Genomic DNA, 22551 nt, shown 5'->3' with positions numbered 1-22551 from the left:
TTGGGGGAATTGACTGGATTTGATCTGCCCTGTCAGTGCTTTTTGCACCCCTCCATCAGTGCAGATGCTCAGGGTCTTTGTTGATATTTATATAAATTATTTATAAAAGTCACAACTTATACACATGCACACACACACACACACACACGTATATATTTATATATATAAAATCTTGAGCTGTAGCTGTTGAGTGGGTAGGTTGAGGGAAGGATGTCAGCATGGGCCTCTGCTAGATGAGTGGTTGCTGGACAGAGTGAGCGAGGCTGTGTCACAAGAACTCCATCCATGAGCCACTGCTCAAGGTTTTTCTTGTGATAGCAAGGAGGAGCAGCTGGGTTTTACACCTGTCAAATCCACTTGGCAGCTAATTTCCAAAGCCACCCACTGTTAAAATCTCCGCTGCTGCTTCTGTGCATTAATGACTTGTCAGCTGTGCAATACTGAAGCACTGCTCTCTTCATGCTGACTTGAATAAGATGAGTTATGGAAGGCATAATTAGAGTTTTATGAGTTTTTTGTTCTCATTTCCCAGAATTCCAGTTACTTCTGCTGGGTTTTATCATGAATCCCATGATGTGCTGCTGTATGAAGGCTCAATATCTGCCTTCAGCTTTCAGCAGCATGGAGTACCCACCTAAAAACCTAAGCACGCTTTCTGAAAAAGTATTTCTGCTGTTTGCACATTACTGTTTGGATATGTTTTGCCACAGGGAATGGAATTCTGTTCCACTGTAGTTGAGACACAGAAGCTTAAGTGTTGAGTTAGTTCTGTCTGGATGAAGTCAGAATGTCCCAGTCAGGCTCAAATGCTTCCTTTTACTAGGGTGAAAGTTTTGCATTTTATAAAGCATCAGGAATTTAAAGGAAAGTTTTCTACAGTACCAAGAGAGCAAATCCTTCACTTCCACCTGAATTTTGGTTATTGACAGCGAAGCAAGGCAACTGTTTCCTCTAAGGTCATCTTTTCTATGGAGTGACTCCGTGAAAGGGCGTTTTTGTCACATTATGATTTTATCTGGCCATAATTTAGCTTCTCTTCAACCTGCCATAGAACAGGTCCCCATGAAACAATAATATTCTCTTTGTGGGGATTTCTCTTAGCACTTTTACTTCTTTTTACCGCAGGAGCAGCAGATCTTGTAACTGGGTATGTTCCTTCAGAAGTTTAGATAACCCGAGTTAAGTGGTGGGGGGAGGTAGTTACTTTGGCCTTTGTGTTGCTAGATTCAAAAGGAGACTTGATAACGTAGATTGGGAGAAAGGCACAGGTGAAAACTTTAATCCGTTGAGCCTTGAGGTGTTAATATTTGGGATAAGATGGAAATTGAAGTTGAGAAAAGGGTAGTCTCTATACTTCATGAGTAACTTAACTTGTGTCAGTAGGTTGGTTGTTGGGAGGGAAGGGAGGTTTTCTCCTTTATGTAACCATGACACAGCTTGGAAAAAATTTCACCGCTGTAGTGCTATGATATTAACTTGTAAACTGTTTCTGTTTGCAAACAGGTAAATAACTCCCTTTCAGCTCAATCTGTTATGGCTGTGGTTTGACAATGAGTTTAACTCATTTACTCTTCAATTTCACCAATGCTACAAGGGACGGTGCTGCCACCTCCCCTGTTTCCCTACTTGTGCTTAAAAAAACAGTAGTGTCAGCTAGATCAGCAAGCTCTGTTCCCTAGTGTGTATACACACGCGCTCTCTGCCACTATGCAAAAATATACTATGTTAATAGGTTATATTAAGCTCTTGTGAACTAAGTGGGGATGTAGGTGAGAATGAAGTGCTGCTGTTGACTTCTGTTGCACATTGTCTGTACTTGCATAGTATTGATTGTTTCCGTTATATATTTTGGTTCCATTGTGTCATTCTGTGCTCTCAGGGCTCTGCATTTGAAAAAAGATCTTAAAACAAAGAGATCTCACTAGTTAGCTACCATTTATAGAAACTTTTTTTTGCTGGTGGGTGTTGCAGGCCTTTGGTTACAGTAAAAAAGACTAACCATGTACTTGCAGCAAAAGGTAGTCTTTTTTTGTTTCTCCTTTGTCACTGATGCTAAAACATTATAAATTGGTTCTGCATGATGCGTTTATCATGAACAGTTCTTTGGGTTTTTTCATCATATATGCCAGTTCCTTGTGGAGCACAAGAGTCAAAGTTTCCACAGCAACCTTGCTTACTGATCACATTTTTCTAGCAAACATGTAAGGCTAAACTAGATAATATTTTCATTTTTGAAATTTATCTTAACTTCTGGAGAAAACTGGCCATAGGAAAGAAGTCCAGGAACTGCCTGTCAGTTACAGGTATTTAAACTGCACAAGGAAGCTAGCTGGGATGAAGTTTTTATTTTATATCTTTAGTACCCTAAAATTTCTCTCATCTTTACCTTTTCACAAAGTGACTATCATTCTTATTTTCTGAAAAACATACTCTTAGTAGTAAAACCAGTATGTCTTCTATTATGACACTGAAACTGGGAATAGCACTCTTCTGAAGTATTCACCAGTTCTGTTCAGGTGCCTGTTTATATAGGAGTACATGTTATTTTCTGAATCCCATGTTGGAGTATTTATGTCAACGTGGATTATCAGTGTTTCTGAAGCCCTTTCAGATTTAGGGAGATCTGCATGTGCTGTACCCGGACAGGAGCAGAGAAAGTGTGACTGCAGGTTGTTCCACTTGGGATGAGAGGCAAGACACTGTTTTCTTTGAAAAATGTGAAATTCAGACTTTTTTCCTGCAGTTTTGAAAGCTTTTACAATAATCTGCTTTTCTACCTTGAACTGCATGGAGTATCCACATAAATGGGGGGGATGACGTACACATACATGGGGGAAGCATACTTTTTGTGTGTGTGGTTTTTTTATTGTATCTGCTCTTTTTTGCTCTAAAGCATAAGGGTTGCTTCAACAGTAGTATTAATAACTCTTTTCTCTTAAGTTTTTTGGTGTGCATTGTAGGTTTAAAATATATTACCTAGAATGATATCTTTTGATACCTGAAACTGGATCAACGTAATACTAAACTGTAAATTTAGAGCTACCTACATCTTTAGGAATCAAAATAATTCCAGAAAAATATTCATTTGACTGACTTTGTAAGCAATCAAAATAGTCCATTGGCCTTAAGTTCTCATGATTTTATTCTACGGACTAGGGAATGGATCTTTGTTTGAAAATGATATCTTTTAGCACTGATTAATGTTTTACTAGAGAAACATGGCTGACCTCAACTAACCCAGAGTACTTAAGACTTCTTATTTATGGAGAGGTGAATTATTAACACAATTCATGATACAGTGTTTATTTTCTGTCTACTGACTGTCATAGTGTCTACACCAGTCATGAGTATTTGGAAAAAAAAAATTTTTTTTTATTAAGCTTTTTGATCTTTAGTTGCTTTCGTGTTCCATTTTGATTGTTTTATGAAAAAGACTTGGTCCATTAGCTAAGCAACTGTCAGAAATCTACATGGAATTTAATTTTTAGTGAGAACTGTTTTAAGAAAAAAATTAACCTTTTTATGTATCATGCGGTGTTCTGAAAACTTTTTGACCAAGTATTTTAATTTGAGCTTTCCTTTTAGTTTTGAGACTAAGACATAGGGTAAGTACCTCATTTCTTGTAACAAATCATGCAGATTTATACTTCTGTTTAGGGAAATAATTTGAGGTGGCTTTGGTAAATTCTTATTTATTTCATTGAAGTGCTTTGTTGTGATTTTTAAATGCATATGTTGAATGGCTACAAACTAAATTAGTACCACCACAATAGGTACTTACCACCATAAAACACTGTTTTGTAGGGCTGACTGGATGCAGCAGGGATTACTGTAACATCTAGCTGAATCCTGAAATGAGTCAAACAGTGCTTCTAATAGTTGATGAATGTAGCTATATTTGGAAGTATAATGATTAACTTATTTTTTAATATGAGCACAACCAAAATTCATTTGTGCTTTATACAATTATTTTACATCAACTTATTTGTAACTAGCTTTTTAGAGAATAGAGTTCACATGCGTTTTGGTATATCTGACTGGAGTAGCTTACATTTATTCAAACCAATAATTTAGTGAGACCTGGTCATCATGTTAAAGCCTGTTGGTTTTATTTCCAATATTTCTCTTTGGGGTATGATTTTGGTGATCATACTTTTACTATTCTAAATTACAGTGCTTTTAGTACTGTCAGCAGTTTTAGTATTTTAAATGATTCATAAAACATTCATGTTTTGTTGCTCTTAAATTTAAATTTTTGTTGCTCGCTTTCATATCTTGATTATCTGAAGTATTTCAGGAATGTCAGGACATATCTTTATAGCTTACAAGAAGGATAGTTTGAAGATGCACAAGAACACATTCCCTTTTAGGAACCTCATTTGTAGTGGTTCATGAAGTGTGTATACATGAAGATGTCTTTGGTACCTCTGTAAACAGAAGCTACAAATTTGGCAGAGTTGGATCCTTACCGCATTTTGAGGTGTGTTGGTAATAGTTTTAGTTCTCAAGACTGGATGGTACCTTCAGCTTTCAGAGGGCATCCTCTCATAGGTTACTTAAGGCAGAACTGATCAGTACTGTTTTACTTCTCGGGTAAGAAGCATTTACAAGGTAATCTTAGGGCTGGTGTAGAATGTGCTGTTGAGCCTTTATTGTCGGGGACAGCAAATGGAGCTATGCAGAGTTGTCTTTAAGATGGAGGGTGCAATCCATGCTGTGAGAGTGAATAATATTTTGGGAAATTTACTGAAGAGGGTGTTAAATTAATACAGGGAATCTTTTTGGAACTGTGTCATGTTGGAAATAAAATGGAATCACTGTGTGCATTTATTTATTAAGCACTTAGCACTTTATGGACTTTTACGTGCTTCCTACCAAGATATTAGCTTCTGTCCTGTGGAAGAAAAGCAGAATCAAAATTGGTTTGTAGCAAATGGTGACCTCTGTCAGGCATCATCTAGAAAGACTAGAATTATGTGAACCTCAACCTGGGGGCCATCAGGTTTGCTTGTGAAGCTGCAGATGGTCTGTGGGAGTATTTGACCAGTCAGGACTGGTGCCATCCTAGCAGGATAATGTGTTTGACCTGGCTTGATTTGCAGTTGAAGGGATAATGGATGACTTCTGCAAGTCTGACCAGAATGTGTAGTCCACAGAGAATCTGCTGTGAATCTTCCTTTCTTTTCCTCCCCCTCTGAAGTGTGGTCAGATAGAAATGCATCTCTGCTATCAATCTGAATGTGCACCAATTCATGTCTGCTTCAGACATCCGTAATCTCAGATGAGCTTTTCTTAGCAAAGACAGTAAGTTCGCGTAGTTCTCGGAATACAATCTTATTAACGGTTTTGATCTTCTGTTGTTATATACATATATACACACACACACACACACAAATAAAAATCTATGTTTTGGCAGGTACCTATAAGCACTGTGCTATCTGTGCTATATGAGGATGTTATGCTTGTTGACAGGGCTTGATGGCATTCTTAATTGATTGTATGTTTTTTTTTTTTTCTACAACCAGCTATTTTCCTGTGTTGTTATCAAAATACCCAGTGAACTGTGATTAATCGTATTTTGGCGCATGACTCTGAAATTACTGCCATTGCTGTAGAATGTTGATTTCAACATCTTGGGCTGCTGTGGTTGCACAATCTTCTAATGATAGACGTACTTGGAGTTCCTTCAATACAAATGACATTACTGGCACTCAGGAGATTGTATGCTGGATTATTTATTAGAATAACCACTGCACCTTTCACTGGTCCTTTTAAACTCTCCTCTGAATATCTAAACTCACCTTCTTTTTGAAGTGGGAAAATGACCAGCCCCAGCTCTTTAAACTATACAAATACACGTACAGAGTATGAATGAAAGTAGAACCTGTGGCTGCTCCATATGGCCAAACAAAAGTGAACTCTGCCTCTTTATAATATAACATATGAAATCCTTAGCTCTCAAGAGAATTAGAAAGCTATAATGATAGCAGGTACTACCATCTCTTTTTGTTTTCTCCATAACCCCCTCTGCTAGGTCTTTGTTTGTTATTTTTAGCAAATTTTGGATAGTAGAAGAGACAACTTGGCTTTTTTCCCCTCTCCCTGTTTTTATAGGATTCTTGACACCTCCTTTTATATTTTCAGGCATTTTGACATATGTTTCAGTATACATCTTTACAGTGTGTCACTGATTTTTTTTTTTTTTTTGATCCATCTAAGTAGTTTAAAGATTTAAAGAAAACATAGGACTGTTGCTTAGCTATGGATGTTTTTGGTATAGTGAGATTATCAGAGGGAGTTAGAATTATTTTCTGTAGGGTTTTTTTTCTTTAAAGGTATATTTATGTTTTTTATTGGTTCTAACCAGGATCTGAGCGTATACACGGTAAGCCATTTGTGAATTTAAAGCGCTAGCTACATCTTATTTTCTTAGTGCTGTTTCAGTTTAGATTTACTATGTAACTTAATCCCGACTTTTGGTAGTTGCCTGTAAGGATTTCATCTCTGAAATGGACAAAAAGATCTGTTTATTTTCATAAATGAAAGATGAAGATGGGAGATAACAGGAAAGTCATTGCAAGATTTATAAAACGAAATAAATTTTGAAAATTGTTGTTAAGTTGGCCAGCAACAACAACTTGACTATAAAAAATAATGAAGAAAAACCAGTAACTGTTTATATCAAATTTCTTAAATTTCTTATGGAAAATAAACCATTATGCCAAAGCAGAGAGTTACTTCTTGCTTGAAATTCTATTTTCAGCCATGATCCAAAACTGTGACGAGCCAAAGAATGTCGGTAACCATGAGTGCAGGTAAAAACAAGCCATTTTAATTTATCAGAAACTGAGATTTATTTTCCGAGTTTCAAAGCTAGACATAAGAGCATGGGTTTGAATAGGCCACGAATTATTGTAATAAGTAAGGCTAATTTTTTTTTTTTTTAAAGCAGTAATATCTTAAAACAGGCTTTCAGAGTAGTGGAGACAAGAAATTAAAAGAAATCTTGATGCAAGATAAATGATAAATTTCTAAAAGTACTGTATGGAGCCTTGGTCATCAAGTATAGTCTCCATGTTCAAATAGCGTAAGAGGCTTTCTAGAGCAGCTTTCAGTATCTCTGCCTGTATCAGAATTCTGTGTACCTTGGCTCTGAGAAAACATGTAGCAAGAATGTCCAAAGTCTTCTGTAAGCCAATTTATTGTACATGTGTTAAATATCTATCACTTCTGTTCTCCCATGTCTAGAGAATGCTGAGGAAGCACATGTAAAACAATTTTAATTCTGTATGTTTTCAATGGCTATAATTTTTGACCAGTATTTTTGTCATTAGGATGTTTAAGTCATTTGTTTTGCACAGACTTAGTCATCTGCAATGTTTTGGGTGTCCAATGTCAGACTGTAAGAGGGATCCAGCTTCACTTTTTTTTTTTTTTCCTCCCCCCGACCCCTTCCTCCTTTCACCCCTTTCCTCTGTGGCTTTAATCAGTTCAACAGACCATATTTCTGGCGCTTCTGCCTTGTAGAGGAAACATGTGATCTGTTTGTCCTTTGCCTGTCCCTGCTCAGGGGACACTCTGGCAAGATGGTCACTCTTTGTGAGCCCAGCTTGCAACTGGGTAACAGTTGTAGAATGGGGGAAATGAAACAGTTCCTGACTGCAACTAAGTGATCAAATTCCATAGCAAAAAAATCATCTCTCTGTAGTACATAGAGGAAGGACAGTTTTTTTGTTTTGTATTGCTTTGTTTTGTTTTTCTACCACTTGGGCATGGACTCAGTAGTGCTCTGCTTCGAGAATAACATGGCAGTTTTCAGGTCCGAGTCACTACTCCAGACTCAAACAAACAGTGATTTGCAAACTGCTCATGGTTCTAGGTTCTGCTTCCAATCGTGAAGGCTGGATTGCACAGCCTTATTATTGAAAAGTGACTCTCCCAAGAGTAGTGGTAAAAGATGAATTTCATTGTCATTTCTTAGGATCCCTAGGCATAGAAATAGGAATGAGGACTTTCCTCTCATCTTGGATGAGTTCTTACTTTAAGATCTAAGCAGACATCCAAAAATTTGGCTATAGATTATAACATAATTTATTTTGTCTACTTCTGGGTGTGTATTGCTACTCCACTGGGAAAGGAGGATTCAGCTGATTTTTCCCTCGCCTCCAGGATGCGCTCGTTGCCTTGAGATAGGAGGTTATATCTCACTGTTTGGAAGGAGATGTTGTCTGTAACAGGTAGGCATTAGAGTTGTGTAGTTGTTGGCTTGAACTGCTCATATTTGGTTCCAGGTTGACTGGTGCCTAGTTTAATTCTCTTCTGCTTTTTGGCAAGACTGCAAGGAGCATTAGAACTTCTAGAGCTCTCTGAGGGGCTTGTGTTGGAGGGAGGTTGCTGGCAGGAAAAGGAGGGAATTGGGAGTTCATCTGCAAAAAGCTGGAAGAGCTTGGATGTGAGGGGAATTGGAGGGGGGAAAATGCAAATGCAGCAGTGAAGTTGTGCTGGTCACCATTTTTTCTGGTTGTTTTGTTTTTTTTTTTGACTGTTTCAGTATCAGCTTTAATCTGTCTAGATTGAATTTGTTAGCGCATAAGAATCAGTTTCCAGCATTTGCTGCTCCCCTTTTTCTTCCCTGTAGCCAGAATGAGGTAAACACTAGAAGCATAGCTTTTTCAGGCAAGTGATTGCTAGAGTATAAGGTTATCTTTCTTCAGAATTCAGGGAACTGATGTAGGAGCTCACTGGTGTCGAAAGGGGGAGTCTATGTTCTCACATCAGTGAGAAGAGACTGAAGTTGGTTCAAATTACTCTGCTCTTTCACCAAAGCAGGTAGGTCCTATCTGCTGAGATAAATACTGTTGGTGGTAACTATTGTCTCCGTTTTACCTTTGAAAGGAGGATTATTGCTGCCACAGAAGATTGCTGATCAGAAGAGAATGGAGTCCCGAGGGTTTTTCCTTTTGCTACTTTGTGGTGCTGTTTTCATGCTGTCATTTTTGCCATTCTTGGAGGAAAGGATGGGAGAGAATCCCTCGCATTGATTCCAGGTGGGGTGTTGATTACAAGCGTGGCTACTGAAAGGAGTGTGTATGTTTGTTTGCTTGGAGTCCCCGATTACTAGTGTCATAGCTGTACAGCTATAGCAGAGCTGTCAGAGTAGGAAAACTAAAAGCAGAAAAGAATGCTTACTGTTTCTCTATAACAAAGACTTAAACTATGGTGATGGTCACAAGCAGAGCAATGTTGCTGTTTCACAATTGCTTTGAAATATATTCTACTCTTCAGGGATCACTGATCCCTTTTCTGTGACACCTGGGAATCTCTCACTTCACACAAACATGATGCTGAAGGGATGCATGCTTCAGTCCCGTTCTCTTCTTCATCCCCAGTTCTCTTCACCGTTTTGCCAGTCCTTGTGCAAGGATTCCTTTCGTGAGCCTGCTGGCTGTTGGAAGGTCATCTCTGCCAGATTGGAAACGTTCTTCTAGTACAGAGAAAGTTTTTTCACTTCTGGCATTTCCTAATGCAATTGCAACTGAGCAGTGGGCTGCACTTCCTCTCCTTAAGCGCTCTTTGAAGTCACTTTCTCAGGTCCAGGGCTGCGAGTCTGGAAACCTTATCTTCTGTCCCTTCATGACTGCTAGAGCTTTGTCCTAAAGCCAGTGCTTCTTAAAACCTCTTCTCCAATACCTTAAAGATTCCACATTTGTTTCAAATCTCCCATCACAAAGCTCTTCCCTTATGGGAACTCCAGTTCCATAGTCTGCTAAGAATTCAGCTTCTGTAACATTAATTCTGCAAAGAAACTTGAAAGCATACTAGTCTAGACTAAAAACAACAACAAAAAAGAAAAAGGCAAATAATACAAATGTAGACACAAGACACCAGTGCGCTGTTTGTTCTTTCTCACTTTCCTCACAATTCCTGAGAGCCATTTGGTATTTCTCCAGTGTTCTGGATCCTTCATCCCCTCTTGTGCTGTTCAGCTGTCTTTCCATGGTGCTGGTATCTGCCTAACGCATAGGGTGCGTGCCCCTTTTACAGCTGTGTAAGAGAAGGGCTGTTTTTAATATGAGTCAGTCCAGGGAGAGTGGAACCACAGCTTCCCGTTTTCTGTGCACTACGGAATTGTTAACAGTGAATATTTCATCTAAGTAGCCTCGTTGTCCCCTAAGGACAGGGTTTTTCAGTTGTGCAGTTACTCTCCATAGCTGCTTGTTCAGAGTTGGATACCATGTTCCAGTATTCCCTGTACATGGTCAGTCGTACGACTTTACTGCACACGCTGTATGCAGCTGCCTCCACAAAATGCTTTGCCAAAATGGTAAATGCGCATGTACATTGGACAATTGTGTGTTCAGTCATCTGACAAGGGCACAGTCTCTTTGGCCAAAATGCAGGTCTCTCCCATGGCTCCACGTATGCCTGCGTGGTGCCTGGCAGGGAATAACACTGCTGTGGGGCCATCCGTGAAGGGAAGTGGGTTGTGGAGCTGCCTGCGCTGTTCCCCTGATCTGCGCTGGGTCGCTGCGTGGGTGCGAAGCTTGCGCAGTGCTGCTGCTGGTCCGGTTCACTGCTCCTCTCCACAGCTTAGTGCCACTGCAGAGGCCCGGTGTGAATGGTGTTAGGCAGGCCAGGAGGTGATTTGCATCGCCTCTTCTCTTAGTATCGCAGAACAGGAGCTGGCTCATCACAAAATCCCACAGAGGGTTGTTGGTATACCAGTAATAAAGTGCTACACTCCAACACGTAGCATGAATGAATTGCCGCTCTGGGAGGAACATTCACTGACGTTTCTGAAGAATTTGAATGTGAATGCAAAGTCTGTCATGGTCCTGTGACACCAAAGACAGTATTTAAGCCTCTTGTTCATCCTCAGTTTCACAGAGGGAGGACTATTATTTTGGTTGGTAGGAGAATAAGTTACTCAATGAGTATAAACCTCTCTGATACCTTTCTAAAATATTAATCTTTTATACTGTAGTTATCTGTCCTACATTTTGATAGTTTCTCTGTGTGTTTGAAATGGCAGAAGCTTTGTAAATTGGTATTAGAGTAGGCTGATGGTCTTAATTTGACAGAATTCTTATTCCTTGTAAAAGCAGAAAAAGGCAAGAAAAGAGTTGGTAAGCTGAGTATTGAAATAGCATGATGACTTAACCACATGTTGAATTTATGGAGAAGTTGGGAGGAAGGAGATAAAAAGATAGATAAATATATAAGTAAATATATGGATATTTTGCTGTTTATCAACAAGGTACTAAAGACCTATATGTACTGGTCATGCAGCTCACATCATCCTTTAATTGTAACTTTTTGGGGAGATGTGGGGAGGGTCAGTTCCAAATTTATTACCGATTACTGTCCAGATCTCAAATATCACTAGAGAAAATTGTGGTTGTTACATGTAATGTATACACACTTTTGCTGATCTTCACACTCATACCAATCTAAAAATATTTTTTCTGCCCTAGTTATTTATTGCTTCACCAAGAGAAAAGAGGCAGCTTAAGTCACTGAAAATTGACATGAAAGGTCTTGCTAGCTAGTGAAACCTTTAAATTCTGGGTAGCAACCTTGAATCTTCTTTGTTCTTTGCTTTATACTATAGGAAGGGACTAATTCATCATATAAAAAAAATTAACAGGATAAAAAGACTTTATTTTATGAATTTATTTTTTCTCTAAGAAAGAGAAATATTTCAGTAAGGAATTACTGTTCTCGACAACAGTAATTTTCTTGAAAAGTACTGCAAGTGATGCATCTGCAAGTAGCAGCTATTTGGGGGATGGTAATGAGAAGAGCAAATTAATACTTTTTTCATGACTTATTTCCAGCACTGTAGGGCCACGGAGTTGGTATTGTCTGTTTATTGTAGAACCGCATCCTGTCTGCCTGAAAAGGCACAGGATTATTAGCCAAGTCTGTCTCCCCTGACTTTTTTTGTTGAGACTGGCACTACTTAATGCCATGCTCTGACAGCATTGCTCAAAGCTCTTTTGTGAGGTGGCCTCCTTTCTGCCAAAGGTGCATGCCCCTTTTGGGGGGTCAAAATGAATATCGGATTCTATGAAATCTGAAGGTGTTCTTTGGACAGGGAGTTGCCAGAACTTTTGATGTCAGCTGGTAATAAACAGTTGATGCAAAACGTTAACATCCGTTTACCCTACTTTGGTGTCAGGCATCTCTGTAATGCTTCTTTTGGGTGCTTAAATGGTCAAAACGGATGTGTGTTTTGACAAACTGAAGGTGGTAAATTTGTAATATGCTTATGGAGGTTGAAAGGCAAGTTGCTATATGCAGAATTATATTAGAGGTTATTTGCATGTTATATTTGAAGAGCAGCAGACTTAGAATCTCCTGTCTGCTAATGTTGATCTGTTCTTTTGATTTTGGCAATGTGATGCATATGAATCATATTTAATGGCACAGAGAAGGCAACGCGCTTTGTGCGAGAATGAAGCCATTGCATATTGCATCTGTTTGAGTCAGCACCTAGTGTGTTCGGCTGTAACTCTCGGTGGAACAGGCTGGAGGTTATTTGAGGGTACTGTGAGTCATCTTAGTGCCTTCTCTGATTATTAGTCTACAGGATGGCACGCATCTTTAGCACAAATCTATATTCTTTTGCTCTTAAAAATTAATTTTAAATGAAAACAGAGTAGTGCGATTATTTCAAATGCAAAAGACTAATGGTTATAAGAGGGGGGGAAAAATCCCCGTAATATGAGTGTGTCATTTCAAGGTAGTGAGGCACTCATTTAAAGGTGCAAAGATGTCCTTAATGTGCCCAGCTATTCCATTTATATAGGACTTGCACACTCTTTATATAAAAACAAATCTGCCTAATATATCTGTAACACTTTGTACGAACTTAATATTTAAAATCTATCCACTCAGCTCAAATGGTAAGCCTAGAATTTTTTGAGAAGTGTAAGTATAAAATTAATTAAGCATTAATTCAGGTTCCTGCTACCTCTGTTATATAGAAGTCTATGAATAACAACATGAGTATCAAGTTCCCAGTTTCATACAACCATAATGGGAAAAACCTATGGGCAGCTGAAGGGAGAAGTACAGTAATTCCTCTCACTAAAGCGGTAAGAGCAGTGAAAGCAGAAAGAGGCCTGCTGGGATTGACAAAAGGTTATGTGTCTAAAAAAGCATACTTCCGATCAGGACTAAAAATAAAACCTATGAATGCTGAGTACCAGAACTTGTCTTCCAAATAATTATGAAACTAATTTACATAGTCTTTCATCTCCTTCTAGGGACTGGTCTGAACAGTCTTCTGTTTAAAAACTGTTCCAGCTTCTGTGGTTGCCTTGCAGCACAGGTTTTTAGGCTCCCTAGCTCAAAGGCAGCGCCGAGGTAGGTTGTTTTTGAGCAAGGTCTCCTGGAATTTGTGTTTGTGGCAACTTGCCAGCGTTCCTGGTTTCTCAGTTACCTGGAGGAACGTAGTTGCTTGGCTTCTGGGCAGCAGAAACATTTGGTGTTAAACTTTGGAAGCTCAAGGAGGTCGTGAAATCTAAGTCTTGATTTGCTTTAGAAGAGAGGATTTTATTTAGAGTCGGAGAATTCATCTCATTCTAGACAAGCCCCCATGCCTACCACTCTGCGTTCACTTAACTTGATAGGCCAGTGAAACATAGAAGTTCAAATTATACTAGTAACCCCTGTGGGGGTCAGTATACTTCCATGTCCTGAAGTTTCTGTAATGTCTGTTTCCATTTTGAGTTCAGGACATCATGGACAAAACTCTTAAAATCATTATTCAAGTGCCAACCATTGACAAATTGGAAAACATCTTGTTTTCCTGTTTGTAGATTAGGAGGGTTAAGTTACTTGTGTGAATTTTCACTCCTGGATTTCTGAACTTCAGTTTTTGGGTTTTTTTTTTGCTTTTAACCAAATGAAGTATTTGTTAAAAGTTATGTACATCATGAAAGGATACCAGTATCCATGTTTAATATTCTTTCTCAGTCATCTTTCAAAATCCAACTAGATTATCCACCAGTTTTTCTGTCAGCGATGTTAGATGCTCCTTAGCTGGACTGCAGCGATTCGCTATGCGTTTTCCATCATTCTGAAACTCTTGACTATTCTTCACTTTTAAATAATGTAGAAGATGAATCCTGCTTCTCCTTTCTACCTCTTACTCTGGGACTAGTGCAGGAAATTGCCCAGAATATGCTTATTCTAAAAACCTGGGAAGTGTACTTAAAATGCAGCCATTATAAAATAGCTAGAATGGAGATAAGACAGATGAAAAATAAAATTTGTATAGAGTTCTACAAAACACAGTGATGGAATATGGCAGAGAGCATTGTATGAGGTCTACTTTAAGTGTATCATGAGATATAATTGATGAAATTTTATCCTACAACAACATGAAATACCCTGGAGTATGTTTTAGTTACTTTGCATTAAAAACGCTTTAAGTATGCGCATCATTGGTGAGAACAGTTATGTTTGAAAAATTGAGTTGTATTGTGATGTCAACGACTTGTTCTGACTGATAGAGATCTGTGTTTAATCTTTCTGATTATAATCCTAATGCTGAAATGCAGTCCTTGATTTATATTGCTTTTGCTCACTGAAATGAGTGTGTTTTGTCCTGTGGACAAATGTAAACTATTTGTGATTGTTGTAAAATGAATACTCCAAATACATTATTTTTTTACTGCATTTTTGTTGAACTTGAAAAAAGATGAGCAGGTAGTATCTTGGTACATAGTATATTAAATGTTAATCAAATTTAGTTGTTGTATTCTATCAGTGATGCTGTAAAAAAAAAAAAAAAGAAACGGTCAGGTATATTTTAATACAGATATAACATCACTTGAGTTCTTTAAAAAGTATGAAAATTTTTATGCTTGCTTCAGGTGAAGAGTGGGGTATTTGGGGGTTTTGTTTACTTATTTTTGTTTTGTAAATTGAGCTTATTTCTAGCATTCCTCAGACGTAATTTCTTCACCGCTTTTGAGTGCCTGGAATAGTTTTCCAGTTAAATGCATTAATTATGGAGAGAGACTATACATTTTTTGTATAAAAATTCATATAAATAATGCTGTGTGTTCAAATGAATTTGAATTCTGATCGATTGATTAAGCCAGTATAACAAAGTACACTTCTGTGAAGAAATATTTCTATTTATACGGAAAGCCATTGCTGGAAAATAAACTACGAAACATACGTTTTCCTCCTTTGTCTCAACGGGTCTGTTGGTGGATGCTTAATGGGCTGTCGCTGCCATTCAGAACGCACTGTTACAATCTAGAATCTTCTAGATGCTGTCTTTAAACTGGCAAGAGACATTTAAAGGCATTTTTCTCTTCCTCAGCTGAAGTGTAAGGGGTCTCTTGTATGAGCTTGAAAATAGCAAATTTGTCTCTTTCCCCTTGCTCTCTGTGCGTTTTTGCAAGCTGCTTTATTGGCAAGCATCCTGTTGAAGAGCCCCAGGAAGTATTTTCTTGAAACCCAAGATAATGATTCATGGTGCTGTTTTGGTGTTTGTGCAGAACATGACGGTGAGATTATTGACATGAAAATGTTTTTGTGAAACATGCAAAATAATGGAACTGGAAAAAGGATGGATTTTTTCCTGATAACAATAGCAGTGGATTTGTGATGATCTGAAGATATTGCATTCTTATGGATTTTCTCCTTATATATTTTTCTCCTTATATTTCTCCTCTCCTTATAAGCCTTGTCTTTCTAATGTTTTCTTCTAATCTTTCATCAGTAATAAGATCAAAATTTTGCACATGCTACGTTTAGTAATAAAGTTCTTCTACAGAAGAATTTATTTCAGGTTTCTTCAAAAGCACAAAATAATTTTACGTGTTCCCCTAAGTAGTCATCCTCTGACATTAACAGGAGAATTAATACAGTTACTAGAGAATTATTTCTCAAATAATGTAAATTTTTACAGATGCAAGCTTGTTTCAGGATGCTAGATTAATAGCATCATACAACTTAATGTTTTGTTATTTTAGCTTGTACTCGTCTTCCGAATGAGGCACGCACTGATTTCATACAACTGTTGATTGTGTCAAGTACTATGGAAACATGATGTTCTGGTAGATCAGCTGTTAATCTGGAATAACATTGTTTCTGTTTTCATGTTTTCCTGAACTCAGAATTCCATAAAACTAAGAATTTCATGTGTCTAGTTATCTACATGGATGTAAAGCAGTCTGTGAAGCCCCTCATTCAGAAATCCTTTGATTGCTTTTTTAAAATTACTTCAGTAGTGGAATACTACTAGCTGTCTAAAAATAATTAAGTCTAAGTGCACATGTGATTGTTTACCAAGGATTGTAGCATTGTTCTGGAGAGCAGATAATTGTCACGTGCCCTTAATTGACCTTAACTATGGCCTGCTATTTCAGTCTTGGTTTTAGGCTGTAGTGATCAGTTCAAGAGTAGCAAATGATAGAAGAAGAATAAGGAACAAAGCAAAAACTGTAATTATGTTGCTGCAGAAACCAATAGTGCATGTCTGTCTGGCTTAGAGGATGTAGTCTGGTCATCTCAAGGATCATACAGATCTGCAGAAGTAAAGAGAGGGTGAAAAGAAAATGGTGAGTAGGTAATAGCTCCTCTTCAGGAGTCTGAAATGGACTTGCGTTCTTTAGCTTGGGGAAAAGAGCCGGCAATGGGGGCAGACCTGCCTGTGGTAATGAACGCTATTGAGACAGCAAATTGCAGAACATTATTTTGAAGTACAGGAACCAGTGGATGCCCAGTGAAACGTGTGAACAGCAGGTATAGAACAAGCAACAGGAAGTACTTGAATAAGAAAATTATTGCCCCGTTGCCATTGCCATAGAATGCTGTGCTACGGTAGTAAAAAATGTACATGGATTCAAGCAGCAGTTAGGCTGATTCACAGAGGAGGCTGTGAAATAGGATGCAGGCTCTGGCTCAGGAAGGCAGGGTGTCAACCGCCGCTGGCCGAGCTGGAGGTCAGTCTGCGTGCCCCTTGCCCCTTTTCAGGGGAAAAGCGGCATGGTGGGCAACTCTGAAACTGCATAGTGACTTAGTCTGACCTAATATGACTGCTCTTATTCTTATGAAGAAAGAGATAGGAACAAAAGTAGTTAGAAGTTCTTTCTGCTGTTACATACCACTTGTACAAGATTTTGCCAGCTAACGTTTTTAGGAAATGCTTTTTTAAAGGTTTTTGTTTGTTTTTGTGGGGATTTTTTTGTTTTGTTCTCTTAACATCCTTTGTGGTTTAGGGAGCTGTATGCGTGGTCAAGAGAGGGAATTATGCTGTTCCATTTTGACATGCCTTTTTCAAGTCTTTTTTTTTTTCCCATCTCTCCTGGAAGTTTCTCTTTATGCCCTCTTGTGCCCCTGCATGAAAATGAAGAACCCTCTCTAGTGATTTCAACCTTCTTAATGAAGATGAGATAGACAATGTCAATGGCAGAAAGAAATTAATCTGTAAAGTCAAATTTCTGAGCTTTGTCGATTTTCTTTCCTTCCTCTTAATAGCATCGAAAGCTTATTACCATTGCTTTGCTGGCTGGCTTGTTTAATTCCGTTCACTTTTTTTCCCTTCCCTGATCATCGGTTTTAATTCTACAGTATTAACTTCAGTGCGCTCCCATGGGTATTTGTCCGTCTAAAGGATTTCTTACCTCAGACTTCAAAGTATAGCATTTATTTGAGAGTGGCTTTCTAACAAATAAAAGTTTCATCAAAATCTTCTGTGACCAGTTTAGAAATATAGTTTGTCAGAAAAATGAATGCATGCAGCAGGACGAAATAATCCATAATTTTTAGTTCATGAGTTTTGTGATTTTGTGGGTAAATCCAGATAATCACTAAATTTGGCTAAGGTTTTTGTCTTTGGAAATGCAAAGTAGCTTTTTCTAGCCTGTATTAGCCTCTTTAAAAACGGGGGGGGGGAGAGAAACAAAGAAGCCCTTACTGAGGTTGAACTTCAAAGTCCTCCTATCTCAGCCTGTGTTAAGGGCTACCAATTACATGTCTGTGAGGCATGAAGATAAAACCACTGTTTCATCAGCTCCCGGATGGCCTAGTACACATAGCTTATAAAGTAGAACCTTGGGCACTTCATGTGAAAGAGCCTTTGGTTTAAATGTACAATTATCCAGTACTCCTCTGTGCCTCTTGAAGAGGAAAATGCAGCTACTTGAAGACAACTTCCTGTCATCAGTCTGTATTAACAAACTCATGCAATCAGCTGTTGCTGAAACCATCAGAAAAGTGAAAGAAATAGTGAGGATGGCAGATGAACATTACTAGACATTAACTAACCCCATTGCTACATTAGCTGAAACAAAGCCATGCCAAAAGAGAGCTTGACCAAAGATCAGGAAATCTCAGGTACTGATAGAATTGATATGAGGAAGTAATTTTTAATTGCACAAAAAAAAAGAAAAAATCAGGGTAGCACAGTAATGTGATACTGCCACAACTCCCTGAGCAAAGCCTTTTGTAAGCTGTTTTCAACAAATGTTAGGATATGATCTTCCCAAATGTAACTGTTGGCAGTTTTCTCTAGTCTTCATCTACCTGCCTGAATATCCTCAAACAACAGGAATAGGGATTAAACCTTCACACTGTAGGAGAATACTTTGGAGTTCTTAGATATTCAAAGACAACACAAGCTGAGATTGAAGCAGATATGACAAACGCAGTCCTCAGTTACGCTTCCGTGCTTCAGAAATTCCCACATAAATTTGAGCGTCCTTGTTGAAGGAATACACAGCGCCTAAACCTTGACTCTTCAGTTAAATATAGATGTTATCTCTCAAACATGCCATGCTTTCACTGATTTGATTTTACATATGTTATGTAGGAGGTAAACAAATTTTCACCTTCTCAGGTGGCTAAACATGCAAATCTAGAAACTTCTTGGTGGAGATTTTCAGCAGAGCTCCAGGCTTTCTCAGTTGCCAGAAGCTGGGTTGTGGAAACCCTGTGTGGTTCGACGTGCTACTGCAGCGTCTGGGCTGAGCAGCCATCAGTTGATAAACTCCTTAAGGCAGTTACTTTCTTGTGTACAATGAGTAAACATGCCACCTGGCATGTTTTGTGTTTTCTGATAGTAGTGTGGATGTTTTGATAGCAACTGTACCTGTTGAGACCTGTTAGTAAAAGCTGCCTTTGTACAGCCCCGCCTCAGGTTACTTTTGTCAGTCAGAGCGTTTCTCCTTTTGAGGTTTCCCAGCCTGGGTGATTATCTTCGTGGGGCTGGAAAAGATTTCTCTGAACTTACGGAAACATCAAGGATGGTGCAGGTTTCTCTGTGGTTTGTTGCCTCACACCTGCAGGTTTGAGAAAGGCAGAAACTTTTTTTTTTTTAATTTGTTCCAAAACTCATGTTTGGAAATGAAATTCTGAAGTGTAACATGAATATATCAAGTGCAGGGACATCTGCTTGATTCTTCAGAGAAGCAGTAAAGGGGGAAGTTATAAAAGGGAACCATATCTTGCAACAGCCAAAGCACATGACTTGTCAGGGAGCCTTGCCAGCACCAGTCCAACAGGAGACTTCTCCCAGGACGAGCGGGTGGTTCCTTAGCAGCCTAGCCCAGTGCTTCTTGGCCTCTGTGATAGAGTTAAGATTTCCAAAAAAGCTTGCTAGTGAAAAGGATGTGAATTTCTGCTACTAAAGTCACAGAGAATGGCTGCTGGTGTGCTTGAACATAGCAGTGCCTTGATGTGCTCTCAGCTTCTGCAGGAGAGAAACAAGTGCTAATGCAGATTTAGGGACCAAGAGCAGCTTGTTAGCCTGGGGACCTGAGCTCTGCCTGTGCTCCAAGACTCCCTCCCACCGCAGGCTAGGAGCAGCTCGCCGAGGTACCCCTCAGACCCCAGCCGCCTCCTGCCCTGCTGCTGCGGCGAAGGCAGGCCCAGCTGCAGCACCTCCCTTGGCGCCAGGCACCTGGAAGCGCAGGGGCTGCGTCTGGCTGCTGCTTGCGTTACCTTTGTGTTATGGGCAACTCCAATGTCGATAGATCCATTCTGTGGAAGAGACTTCTGCTGATTAACTGCAAGTGTTTTAAATCTCTGTGCTAAGAGCAAGGAAGTGGGTGACCTACAGTTAAGGAAAGTAGCCTGAAGCAAAAGTTAGCTTCTTCCTAACTGCTTAGTGTACAAATACATTTATATGGGCTTCAGTAACCTTATTTAATCAGTATATGCAAAAATAAAAATAAAAAAAAAATTGGTCACTCTCAAATCTTAGTTGACTTTTTTTTTTTAAAGTATAGAAACTGATCTTTTTCTAGGCCTGGATTTCAGAGAAGCATCTAAACTTATTTAATGCTATTCAACACAACTGGTCTTTTTTTCTTAATCAATTAAAAAAAAAAAGCTACTCATTCACATACACCAGTTTTAGTTAGCTAAATTGACATGATAGCACACTAGGTCTTTCGTTTTAACCCAATAGGCCTTCTGTTTTAATGGTATACATACAAGGATCTTCTGCGTAATTTATTTCTTATTTTATATTAACCATTAAAACGTTAATACTTGCTGGAGTAACTTGGTACCAAAGAGAAAAGATATGGGATAATTTTTATTTTTAAATATAAAATCAATGTTTTTAGAAGTTTAATAAGTTTTTATTGGTCATATTTCAACCCCTTTCTTTGCAAATATGAGATTTGAAGCATTTAATTAAAGAATGCATCCAGACCTCCAAAAGTGATTGTCATCTATGTTTTAGTGTGGGGGGAAAAAAGTAATTTCAGATGTCAACAATGTGGTAACTGTTATCAGAACAGACTATCCACTGGAAATCCTTTTGCAAAACTTTGTGTAAGACCTCTCTTCCCTGGATTAAATGCTGGCTTTGACTGGCAGCTGTACAATCTTCAGATTTGATAGTTGATACCCTGTAAAATTCAGTACTTTCGGCTGTGGAGAATCATACTCATTGTTCTAATAGAAATTTATTTTCAGGCAGCTGTGATAATACAGTAGGGCTAGAAATAACACTAGTTTTTCAACTGAGAAGTCCATTTAAAGTAGGTAAACAAAACTGGATTGGATCATCAGCCATTGTTAGCTGGTTGAAATAGCCACAGAAATGCACTTCTGGCAAAATAAACAGTTTCTAAAACATACAGAAATCTCATGGAGAGCTTCTCTGGGAGGATGTTTGGTCAAGTGGTGGCTTTCTGCTGGAGAGTGGTTTGGGTGCTGGCTTGAAGTGTGGGGGAGAAAAATTCAGGCTCCTAGTTCAGAGCAATGAATTACAAAAATCTGCTTGGAATTAGACATAAAAGGATCTTGAAATGGGGCTTTCCTTTTCAAATCTCAGTACTCCACTACCCTGTTGAGGTACTGCACTACCGTTCTTCATGACAGGCAGAAGAATTAACAAGTGATTAAATAAATATTAAAACCTCAGAAGTTGTCATGAAATGGCATTCATTTTCAGGCAGCAGTTAGGTTCAGTAAGTTAACAGGTATGTTCCGCTAGCGCATAAAAACCTGAAGGAATCCAGACCGTATAAATGTCCAAGAATACAGAGTTATGGACCTCTTACTATTAAAACATTCCTTCTTAAACTAAAGGACAAATAATCTATACTGTTAGAGGTGTAACATGGTATTGCTATCTCAAGAGTATAATGGTTGCTGAATTGAGAAAGGGAGATGTTACTTACCAGTAACAGGAAATTTGCGTGTTTTGTCTCTGCATATTCTCATTTGTTCACTTGCATTTTTCCCTTCTCAAGATTTTGCAACAAATTTAAAAAAAAAAAAAAAAGAAGGCAAGAAGAAGAAATGGATGGCATTGTATGCTATGACTTCAGCTGTCATTGGGGTGGGCTTCAGAACAAAAGCTTAAATGGCTTTTTACAAATAGTGCAGAACCTTGAGTGCTCCTAATAATCTCTGAATTCATTTATTAGCAAACTGAAATTCAATTCTTGTCCATGCCTTTTAGTTCTTAAAATAATAGGCAATTAAAATATGTATATTTGTTGGAGCTACTTCTCTTAGGAAGCATTTGTAGACATCAACATTTTGTAGTAAGTGCTGTCTTTGTGATTGAAAGACGTGTTTTGAAAACATTGGCGGGGAGAAAAAGGAGGGATGGGGGGAGCTTAATTATTGCACTTTCTGCACAGCTGCATTAAACGTAGCCAGTAAGGATCTGTCGGGCACTGTTGTCAGGAGCAGTGGTAAGTGGGCTGCTGGCACCGCAGGGTTACTGTGGTCTTGCTGGCTTCTGCTTTCTAGCCACGGTGCTGCAAAATGGCATGTGGAAGAGAGGGGCTGTGCTTCTGCCTTGGGCTTCCTGCCAATCTCCTGCTAAAAGTCAGATTGTAGTCCACCTTCTGCTGCACAATACCTCCTTAGCTAAATTTTTACAATAAGTGTTTTCTTTTCTTTCCAATCCTCATCAAGGTACTCTAGCCCCTAAGTCATAATTTTTAGCCCTATGTGAGAGTTCTCTGCTTGGAAAAGCTAGCCTATACAGCAGAATGCTGACCCCATTAAAGTATACATTTCACTTATATTATTAAAATTAGTTTATTATAATCTAGA

At 38.6% G+C, this 22551-nt stretch overlaps 1 protein-coding gene across 5 annotated transcripts in view; it reads left to right on the top strand.

The window, feature by feature from the left end:
- JMJD1C (jumonji domain containing 1C) overlaps positions 1-22551 on the top strand; it is a 168382-nt gene that overhangs the window by 62494 nt on the left and 83337 nt on the right. The window contains exons 1-2 of one of the 5 annotated variants that reach the window (XM_068950825.1): positions 3406-3605; positions 8896-9047. The exons of 2 other annotated variants lie outside the window; for them this stretch is intronic. The gene's annotated coding sequence lies outside the window, so the exon portion shown is untranslated. Of the gene's footprint in view, positions 1-3405; positions 3606-8895; positions 9048-22551 lie in introns of those variants that run through there. 2 more of the 5 variants (XM_068950824.1, XM_068950827.1) reach the window with 2 other exon arrangements.

The sequence above is a fragment of the Struthio camelus genome, chromosome 7 (assembly GCF_040807025.1).
Source record: "Struthio camelus isolate bStrCam1 chromosome 7, bStrCam1.hap1, whole genome shotgun sequence".
NCBI classification, from domain to species: domain Eukaryota; kingdom Metazoa; phylum Chordata; class Aves; order Struthioniformes; family Struthionidae; genus Struthio; species Struthio camelus.
Note: the sequence above shows the minus strand (reverse complement) of the source record. Positions and strands in the feature narration are given on the sequence as shown.